This window comes from Enhydra lutris, unplaced genomic scaffold, assembly GCF_002288905.1.
Source record: "Enhydra lutris kenyoni isolate GAN:26980312 unplaced genomic scaffold, ASM228890v2 scaffoldscaffold54, whole genome shotgun sequence".
NCBI lineage: Eukaryota > Metazoa > Chordata > Mammalia > Carnivora > Mustelidae > Enhydra > Enhydra lutris.
In genome coordinates, this window is record NW_019154138.1 from 9,629,137 (window position 1) to 9,639,217 (window position 10,081).

A 10,081-nucleotide genomic window follows, 5' to 3' on the forward strand; every position below is an offset into this window, starting at 1 on the left:
GAGGGCCCACGGCTTCCAGCTGAGCTGAGCAGGCATGCATGCCTGTGGGCAGAGCAGAGGCGGTCTCGCACTTGGCAATTTGCCCCGGGGGGAACAGCGGTTGGAGGTGATCTTGGGACCAGCAACCCCAGTGGGTCTCAGCTGTGGCCAATAGATAGGGCCCACCCTTGAGATTGGAGTTCTCCACCCCATTCCCTTGCTGTCCATCTGTCCATCCATCCTTCCTGCGCCTCCCTTCTCTCATGTCTACCTTGACTCTTATTCAGCTCTGTCCAACTCCTCCTTGTTCGTCAGGCACACCAAGTGCCCACCTACCACCGGGCCTTTGTATGTGCTGTCCCAGCCACCTGGAATGCCCTCACTGCAAACGTTGTGTAGTTTGCCTCCCTTGCCACATCCAGTCTGCTCACAGAGAATTGAAACCAAATCCTCTCTTCTCCTTCTTCTCTGCTTGCTTTACTTTCTCCATAGTTCTTACCACCGGGTATATTTCACATGTATTGGCTTATTAATTAATTATCTATCTCTCCCTCCAGCTCTAAGAGATCAGAGATTTTTGTGTTCTGTTCTCTGCTGTATCCCTAGCGTCTAGAACAGTGCCTGGCGTGCCATAGGTCATCTGTAAGCACATGTTAAAAGCATGGTTGAGCCCTTCCCCTGACCGTTTTCCCATCTGCCCATCATCCGTTTTGTCTTCCCACATTTCCTGTCACCCATAAGTCACCCAGAATTTCTCTGTACCAGGTCCTGGGCTGAGGCTTGGGTTTGGTGACGGGGCAGGGAACACAGATAAGAAAGGAAGAATTCTGACACTGGGGAATGGGTCCCAAGTAAGGGGGAGTCCAAGGAGGCTCTGGGTGACACATGGGGTAGGGAGAGGTGAGGGAAGGTTCCCAGGGCACAGGGTGGCCCACAGCGGCACAGGATACAGACTTTGTTGAATGAATCCATGCCTGGAGGACTTCTTGGAAGGAGTGGTATCTCAGGTCTCAGTACTGGGGATACTGGGGGTGGGGGTTGGAATCAGAAGCCACCTGGCAGAGAGGGTTCCTGGCTGTGAGAACTTGGAAAAGACCCCGCCCTGGGTCTCCCTCCCTGGAGAAATGCTGGAGGACATTTCTCCGGACAAAGGACAAAGGATGAGGCAGGGGCTGGCCAGGCCGGGCAGGGGGCCAGTGGTTGAGGAGGCTGGCAGGCGTGTTCCCAGGGCCCCCATGGGAGCCTCTGGGGTGGGGCAGAGCCTGTCTGGACTACTTGTTTCTGTAACCCCTGGGGTGGCTGGAGCAGCTTCCCCGAACCCCTCCTTAGGATGAAGCGCCCATCCCTGTGCCCCTCTTTTGTCTGTCTCAGTTCCTGCTTTGTGTTCTCCAAGAGGCTGGAGGTTCTGAGGGTAGAGACTGGGCATCCTGTTCCCCATCCCCCGTAGCGCTGCCTTATCGCCCCCTCCAGCCAGCTGGGGGCTGTTGACTTGTTTTCCTATAGGCAGGTAAGCCTGGGCCCGGGCTTCACGTGGGGCCTGAGCTCAGGGAGGCAGCAGGAGGGCAATCACGGGGGTGATGATTACGGAAGGTGGGCCAGCACCCCCTTACGGGGGCTCCTCCAGGCTCGTCCAGGGCCCCTGGGCAGGGCAGCAGCAGCCCACGCATTGGGTAGAGGTGTTGAAAACTCATGGAGGGCTGAGGCCAGGGGTGAGGGGCTCTTAGCACCCAGGATCCGGGCAGACCCTATAGAGAAATCCGGGAATGAGAGAGGGAGGCAGCAGCCAGCCGGAAATTCAAGACAGGCAGGCGGAGCCTTACCTGGGCCAGCCTGCCCGGACAAGCTCAGGCTGGGTGCCCGTGAGCCCTGGGAGGAGGTAGAGGTGTCTGGGGAGGAGGCGGAGTCCGGCCAGGGCGCTGCCAGGACTCGAGACTCGGAGGTAAGAAGCCGCTGGTCGCTGTTTGTGGTGGAGGACAGGGCAGGAAAATTCGGGAAGTCGGGCTCCCAGGCTGGCCCACCTTCCGTAATCAGCCCGTGGGCAGGCTCTCAGGTCCACTTCTGGGCCCTGAGGGCATGCGGGAGGCTTGGCCCTGGGTCTGCTCAGGGCTCTGGGCAGGTTTGGAGGCCCTGGTTGTGCTGGGGTTCCCCCTTGCTGCTCTGAGTGTGGGCTGGGTGAGCCGATGTGGGGGTCGTTTAGGCATAGGTTGGCTGTTGGGGGACGGGGGGATGCTGTGCATTGTTGAGGACTCAGGTGAGGCTGCGAGACCCAGGGCTCGGACAAGGATGCAGGAGACAGGCACCCGGGTCTTTGCCTGTTCCGTCCCCCAGCACCCAGAGCCCGTTTCCTCCTAGGATCCCAAGGGAAACCGGTTTGGGAGCAGGTTGGCCCAGGCTGTTGGACTTCTGACAAGGAAGAGAAAGACAGCCTGCCCTGGTCAGCTGAGTGGAGGGGACAGGGCCCAGACCTGGGGACATGCCTGCCCTGTCTGGCCAGCACAGGGTTCTGAGCCTTTCCCCAAGTCCCTCAGGTCCCTGTGATGAGACTCCTGCGGGGTGGCAGAGGACGGGAGAGCCATAATGGAGGAAAGGTCCTGGGAGCTTCCTTCCCTGGGTGGTTTCCCTGTCTGTATCCCCAGGGGGCTGGGCAAGGGTGATGGCGTGAAAACACTGACTGAAGCAGCCCTCACCCCACAGTTCACAGCCCTTCTAATTCTCCAGCCCCACGTGCCAGACAGCCAGCCAGACAGATGTGGGTGGCTGTGGGTGGGAGGAGCCTGGCGCCCAGCCAGCTCTGCCCTTACCCACTTGGCTCCCGTGGGGTGTGTGGGCAGCAAAATGGGCGCCCCACGTTCCCTCCGTTAATTAGACAGGCCTTACTAATGAGTAGCTGTCAGCGCTGCCCCATTATGCCTCGTGAGCCATCTGTGCCCCCGCACTTGGGGGGAGACCCCGGCGACGGCCTGGCTACCGGGAGGAGGCGCATACAGAAGGCAGAGCTTCTGGGAGCCGCTGGCGGGGGGGGGGGGGACTCCTGGGGCCGGAGACCAGGCGCTCTGTGGGCTTGACACCAGAAAGGTCCAGTTCTGGCTCTTTCTTTTCCTGAGAGAGAAGCGGGGGCCGCTGGAGTCCCGGGTGAGGAGACCGGCCTCCTCCTCTCCCCGGTGGCCAGCACCTTCACTCTGCAGGCATGGGGAGGCTGGTGTACAGGAGAAGGGGCGGGGCACACCGTGTTGGTCAAAGTCGAGATCCCGGGCTCTGGGGACACTCTGGCAGTCAAGGGAGGTGGCGCTTTGTCACCTGTGAGACAAAGCCAGTCCTGCCGCCTTTGTACACTGTTGGGCCGTCCGACGGGGTGTCGCCCCACGTCTCTGGGCCTCATTTGCCTCCCTCTGTGTGGGAGCTACAATGACTCACTGCCGGACCAGAGGCCTAAGTCTTTGTTCCCCGAGCAGCTGCCACCCAAACCTCAGAGTCCAGGGCCCAGGGAGTCGCTGACAGAAGGGGCACGACCATAGAGACATCAGCGGGGCGGCCTGCCCCAGCCCTCCTGTCTGAACAGTTGGGGTGGGGGGAGGAGTTGGAAGTCTCCTCTGCGCACTGCCCCCAACCTTGAAGGACTTCGCCTTTAAAAGAGAGCCCAGGGTAGTAACAGCACCTGTTACCGCTCTCCCAGTGAGATGGCCTGATGTCCCCATCTCAGACCTGGGGACACAGCACTGAATGCTCGGAGCTGGACACTGTGGTGTCAGGTCCCATGTGGCACTATTTGAAGGACTCCGGGGCCATGCCACAGTGGGGGGGATAGTCTAGGAGGGGTGAGGGGCAGTTTGGAGCCTCCTGGTCACTGAGTCTCCCCCAGGCCTGAGCGGGGCACCCAGAGGCCCCTTGGGAGGAGCGGTCATCCCAGCTCTACTGCTGGCTCCAGAAGCCAAGTGGGAAGGTGTCCCCCCAGATCCCCTAGCTCCAATCCCCTGAGCTATAAAGCAGGGCCCTATGTTCACAGATGGCTAGGACCTCCTCTGAGGAACCCAGGCCTCCAGATGCCTGTCCCTGCACCTGTTTCCCATGGCAAGAGTGGCCCAGCCTCGCTGGCGTGGAAGTGGGGGTGGGGAGAGAGCTTGTGGTCCCTCTTTGGCAGGCCCATCCTTGCCCTGGGGCTCAGGGGCTTCTGATGGCTGAGAGGCAGGAGGGTTCCTGGTATGACCTTCCAGGCCTATTCTGGCTGGATCTGAACCTCCTGCCGAGTGCCGCTGGGGGCTGGGCTGAGGTCAGACATTCCGTCATGCCTGGAAAGAGGGGGTGGCAGCTCTGTCTACCTTCTGTCTCAGGCAGGTGGGCACCCAGGTGTGCCTGCCTCCTTGGGAGGTCAGCAGGGGTGGTTCTCGGATGCCCAGCCATCCTGAACCCTGTGAGGACCTGTGGTCTGCAGTGGTCTCCTCCCAGCGGGACAGGAACAGGGGGGATGTCTGCCTGCCTGCCTGCCTGTGCTGGGCCCAAGGCCACTTCTTGTTTACATGAGGTCAAGATGCTGCTGGAACCAGGAAGGAGGTACTGGGGGCAGTTTCAAGGCCATGGAGCTAGATTCTGGTTCAAATCCTGTGTGACCTTGGACTGGCTCCCTTCCCTCTCCCACCCTCCATCTCCTCCCCCAGCAGATAGGACAAGGCGTCCTTGGCAGAATTGTGGGGGGGAATGAAAGTCACCTGCCTGGCATGCAGTGCGCAACAGGGGTGCATGGACTCTGGTCTTATACCTTCAGGGGGAGGGGTGGCAAGAGGGCCAATGCTGGGACAGGTGCCCTGACCACCAGCTCCAGACCTTCTGAAATCCCTTGCAGGTAAAGGTGAGCCGGGTACCGGCCTCAGCTCCACCCCTAAGGGAGCCAACTGGGTCCAGCCTGTCCTTGGACCTCCAAATAAGTGCTCAGAAAACCAGGTGTGGACCTGCCAGGTCTCCACCCTCCTGTTTGCCTGGCCTGGCGGTCCATCCTTGGAACTGGCACCAATGTCTTGCACCCCAAGCCTGGGCTTGAATCTCCATTAGACTTGTCCCATTTTAATGGGGCAGGGGGGGCCCGTGCTCTCCCAAGTCTTGGATCCGTTGGGCTCCCTGTTCCTTCTCCAGTGGGGGGATGAGCAGTGGGTTGGGGAGGCGGGCCTAGGGCCCAGGCACACAGCTCCCTTTGTGAGGGTGGCTGAGTCACATGGGCAACGCCATCCATGCTGGGCCCTGGGGCGGCTGTGATGAGAGGTGGTGTTATCATGGGTCTACGCCGCCCCCGCGCCTGTGGCCAGGAGGCTTTCCCACGGGAACGAACTGGGAGGTGTCTGGGAGTGCTGGCCACAAAGCACGGGGTCTGGATCCCGGGACCCAGGTTTGCGTCCCGGATCTGGAGCAGACCTGCCATGAGGTTTTGGGAAGTTTCTCTTTTCAAGCCTCAGTTTTCAAGTCTGTTCAATGGGACCAGTCATCACTGTTTTTGTAGAGGAGATGTTGGCCATGAAAGGACTTTGCTGGAATGCCTGGGTGACTCAGTGGGTTAAGCCTCTGTCTTCAGCTCATGTCATGATCTCAGGGTCCTGGGATCGAGCCCCACATCAGGCTCTCTGCTCAGCGAGGAACCTGCTTCCCCCCTCTCTCTGCCTGCCTTTCTGCCTACTTGTGATCTCTGTCAAATAAATAAATAAAAATAAAAGTTAAAAAAAAAAAGGAAAGAAAACAAGAAAGAATTTTGCAAACTGTGGAGTGCCCGGCCTTTGGCATCTGTGTTGACTTTATGATAACCGCAATGACACTGGCCAATACTTGTTGCGTACCTACTGTGTGCCAGGCGTGGCTCTCAGTGATTTACAAGGCCACTCAGCTTGCAAAGGGACAAGGGCGGACTTGAAATGCTTTTGTCCAATAAAAACCCACCTCCTAGCAGCCAGTAGTGGCCCGTGACCCTTCCCACAGGGGGGCACGGCTCTTCACTGCCTGCAAGGCCCTGGGGGGGGGGCAGGGGGTGAGGATGGAGGAGGAAGAGGAGGAGAAGTCCTCTCCCCCAGCTCTGTCACAGCGGGGCCTCGCAGCTCCATCCTCTTACCCTGTCCTGGGGGCCACGCGCAGTCACAGATCGGCTCCCACCCGCCCTGCAGTCCTGTTTCTCTTTCATCTTCAGGCTGTTCTGAACAACAGGGCCCTCGCCAGGACATCAGGGCTGTTCATTCGTGCCCAGGCTGCGAGCTTTATGGTGTGGCCTTGTTAATTATTACCTATGGCGCTGGTGTTGTCTCCCCAGGATAGGGGAGAAGGTGGGTGACTGGAGAGAGGGAGCCTGAGTGACCCAGCTGGCAGAGCTGGGAGGAGAAGCTGGTCGGCCTGAGCCCCGAGCCCAGGCTCCCAGCCTCTCCTTCATCCCTTAAAACGAAGACCCTTTTGCACTTTCACTTTTGGATGCTCTCTACCCTGCCTCTGGCCTCTGTCACCAGCCAGTAATGCACTTGACTTTCTCTAGGCCCCGGGTGACCCCAGCCCTTCAGCCCTGAGCCCCAGCAGTGCATTTCAAGTGGCATGTTGGAAGGCTCCCCCACATGTCGCAGGCCACCCCATTCCACTGTATCCAAGGGCAGCCTCTTTCCTGCCTCCCAGATCTGCACCCCTGCCTTCACCCACACCATGCTTCAGGGCAGTTTCTGACATCTCTCCCTTCCCCTCGCCTTCACATGTGGGCTAGGGGGTCCTAACCCTGCTTCGGGGTCTTGGACCAAAGCCTCCCCCTGCCAGCTTCTCCCTCTATGTTCTCTAGTGCCCCCTGGACCTCCCCTCTACCCGGCCCACCCACGTTGCTGGCATAAGCCCCTGGAGTCCAAACCAGGATTTCTCTTGCTGAATTACTTTGTGTCTCTAAAAACCAGTGGGACCCAGCCCACAGGTTTGGGGGGATGAAATGACAGCAGTCCCCCTAAAATAGGCATCTTGACAGGGAACCCTGTAGACACAGCAGCTGTCATCATTTCTGCTTAGTACTAATAATAGGTACTATTGCGATGAATAGTAATTTATTGGGTTTCTCATTTGTGACCCCCAGAGAACACTGGGAGCTCTTCAATGCCAGGAACTGACTCCCAGTGTCACCCTGATGTAAGCCAGACTCAGGACAGGGTGGGCCCACTGTCCACCCCTGCCGCGGAGCCTGGCACCATGCCCAGCACATGGCAGGTCTCGGAGAAGCCCGAAGGTGACAGGGCAGGCAGAGCTAGGCAAGCGACCTCCTGCCAGAGCCAGTTCACCACATGGGCCTTTCCCACATGGTCCAAGGGGCAGCTGGGTCCAGGCTCTGTGTCCCTTGCTCAGATGTCCTGCCAGGAGAGTGGTGCCTTTACCCCTCCACCCGTGAGGGCCTGGTCAGCACCCTCTGTGGGGCGTGTGTATTGGGAGGGATGGCTTCCTGTGGCTTGGACCCCGGGGGACAGCTGAGGCTGCCACAACTACTGGCTGGCCTGGCCCCAGAGGATGGATCTTGGGGAAACCAAGGCTTAGAGGCGACAACTTGCTCAAGGACACTGCACGTCAGGGACTCCACGTCCTTTCTGGATAACTCACTTCCGCACCATTGTTTCCTGGCCCCTCCAGCCCTGGCAGGGAGCGAGCGTCCACTGTGGCTGTGGGAGGGAACCATGGGCCAGACACGGGCCACGTGCCCACAGTGCCCGCCTGCTGCTGACTGCTCAGAGGACACAACACTGGCTTCCTGACAACTCCGGATCCTCCCTGACCCTCACCGTTATCTTTACTGCCTTTCTCCCTGTGGCTTGATATCCATGCAGGTGGGTGAGGGGTACCTCTCCTTCGCAGCGGACCCCTGGCCTCCTAGACCGCCTAAAAAGCTTCCATTCACGTGGCCTCAGGGGATTTTTTCAGGTTCCTTTTCCAGAATGCAGATCCTTGCAGGAAGAGAAGGGGTTTACAGCGCCTGGGCCCTGTGCCAGGGGTCTGGGGATGCTGGATTCAAGAGTGGTCAGGAGCGCTGTGTGGAGCCAGACCTCCTGGGCCTCCATCCCCAGCTCTGCCGCTTCCCTGCTGGGTGACCTTGGGCAAGTGAATTCCCTTCTCTGAGCTGTATTTCTCCACCTTGTGCTCTCCCCTCTTCATCACCACATATTTATTGAGGGTTCATCAAGTGCCGGGCACTGGCCTGAGCCACATGCTTCCCTCACCGCTGTCCTGTGGTGCTACAGTGTTGATGGGAGGGAAGGTTCTGGAATGCTGTAAATGGTCAGTATATGTAATCATCATTGTTATTATTGTTGCTGTCATCCCTTACCCTCATTATACTGTGAAATTCCTATGGCACCTTTGACTTGGGAGTCGGGTGGGGATGAGGGAAGATGGGGAGCTCTAGGCCGGCAGGGCAGGCCATGAGCCGTCCGGAGCTTCCTGACTCTCGGGGTAGTTATGAACCTAAGCAGTGGGAGCAAGCCGCTGAGAGGCTGCTGGCCAGAAGGGATGAGCCTGTTCCCAAATTTTTCTTTTTGGGTTTTTGGAAACCACCAGGAATATTTCTTTACCTGGGCCTCAGTTTCCCCTTTGGCCCAGCAGATGTACCCCTGGGGTCTCAGAATCTGGAATGAGAGTATTAGAATATTGAAACTTGGGGAGCATTGGGATATGTCCCTTTGCTATGACAACTGGGGCTCAAGGAGGGCTCGAGGTCAGGTGGCCTGACTGACCACATGCCAAGCCACCTGACACCCCTGCCCTCCCCCAAGTGCTTTCCACTCTGCCGGTCAGTGCCGGCTCCTGTTGGCTGCCAAGGAGGCTGGAGTCTCTGGACTCTCCTTCAGGAAGGGGCAGTTGTCGCCTGCGCCTTGGAGAGGGGGAGCACAGCATCTGAGGGGCCGGTTGCCATGGCAACCCTGGCTTCTCTGAGGGAACTTTGGGGAGAAGAGCCCCAGGGGGTGGGGGAAGCGACAGATGGAGGGCGGGGAGGCAGAGTTATCCACAGCGGGGCTGTCTGTCCACGCTGGCACCTGTCTGCCTGGATGGGTGGTGAGGCTGAGGTGCCCCCTTGCCCAGCGCTGAGTCACGGGCATCCCCCAGGGTCACGGCCAGAGCTCTCTCGGCCCTGCCCCCTCCCGCCTCCCTCGAGAAATCTGTGACTCACTGTAAGGTCCCGTCATCCCAGCCAAGCTAGGGAAGAGGGAGGAGCCCGACTGGGGCAGGAGGGGGGCGTCCCCCCCGCAAACATACGCCACCTCCGCGGCTCCCTGCTTGCCTTGCTGTGCCGCAAGAGAGGAGCCAGGAACCTCCCACGCTCACCAGCCCGCCCGCTGGGGGCAGCCAGACCCTGGCAAGTGGGTTAAGCCTCTGAGGTGAATCGTGAAAGGCGTTCCTGCTGCCTGGCTCCACACAGGACCTGCCATCAGCACCGGGTACCAGATCAAGGGTGTGACAGCGGGAAGGAGGAGGGATGCGGTGTGTGGGGCGGAGGGTAGGGTGGTGGTGTAACAGGGAATTGGGAGGTCTCTTGGTGGCAGCCAGCCCAGATGAACTCTGCTGTGAGGGGTCTGCAGGGGTGGCTGGGATGAGCAGGGAGGTGTCTCAGAAGGGGACGGGGCCCCAGAGGATGAAATCTCTCGGGGCCTCTTGTTATTTGTTAGCTAGGGAAACTGAGGCTCAGGGTGGTACAGTCACTAGGTCCAGCAAGCTAGGGTCTGCTCTCTGATCTGTGAGATAACTCCCCACTCCTGCTCCCACTGCACAGATAGGGGACTGAGGCTCCCAGGTCATGTCTCAAGTCTAGGGATAAACGGCCAGGGTGCAGCCTCGGGGAGGAAGGGCTTTGTCCACAGGTGCCCAGGGCGGGGTCCAGGGGTGTCCAAGTGAACCAGGGGCAGTCTGACTCCTCACCACACAGGCCCTGGGGTGGCCCCGGCCGTGGGGTCTGAGAGAGGGTCCCGGGAAGTAGGGGAAGGTAGATGGGGAAGCAGACTTTGCGGCTGGAGCCTTTGACCCGCAAACCACCAGACCCTGGTGCTCCCATGTGTGTGGCACTGATAGGAATTCCTCCCTAGGCGCTCCTGCAGCGCCTACCCTGTAATAGCGGCGGGGGGGGGGGGGG

At 59.5% G+C, this 10,081-nt stretch overlaps 1 protein-coding gene across 1 annotated transcript in view; it reads left to right on the forward strand.

Annotated features, from left to right (window-relative positions):
- Positions 1 to 1,872: 1,872 nt before the first annotated feature.
- Positions 1,873 to 10,081, forward strand: part of LOC111157359 (adhesion G protein-coupled receptor G1) — a 38,118-nt gene continuing 29,909 nt past the window's right edge. The window contains exon 1 of the mRNA XM_022518702.1: positions 1,873 to 1,918. The gene's annotated coding sequence lies outside the window, so the exon portion shown is untranslated. The remainder of the gene's footprint in view (positions 1,919 to 10,081) is intronic.